We start from the raw sequence: 546 nt of genomic DNA on the forward strand, positions 1-546 counted from the left end.
CAACAACAGCAACAGGGAAGAGCAGTTAATACCATGATTATTCACATTTATACACCAACCATTGAAACCAGTGAGAATGAAATAGAAGTATTCTAGTAACAGCTGCAAGCTTACATTGACAGAGAATTTCTAGATGTTCAAGCCAGATTCAGAGAAGGACATGGCACAAGGGATATCGTTGCTGATACCTGATTGATGGATCTTAGCTGAAAGCAGACAATACCAGATAAATGTTTACCTGTGTTTTATTGACTACGGAAAGGCTTTCGACTGTGTGGATCATGGCAAACTATGGATAGCATTGCAAAGTATGAGCATTCCTTAACGCTTAATTGTACTCATAAGGAATATGTCAGTGTGGACTCTATGGCACCTACAGCAAAAGCAACACGGAAGACCAGTTAATACATTATTCAAATGTATCTATTACTTATTATCTCAATAATGAGTAAATTGAAGAAATATACCAAGTTCTTCAGTCTGAAATTGATCAAACATGCAATCAAGATGTGTTGATAATTGCTGGAGATTGGAATGCAAAGGTTG

This window comes from Chrysochloris asiatica, unplaced genomic scaffold (genome assembly GCF_000296735.1).
Source record: "Chrysochloris asiatica unplaced genomic scaffold, ChrAsi1.0 scaffold00335, whole genome shotgun sequence".
Classification (NCBI taxonomy): domain Eukaryota; kingdom Metazoa; phylum Chordata; class Mammalia; order Afrosoricida; family Chrysochloridae; genus Chrysochloris; species Chrysochloris asiatica.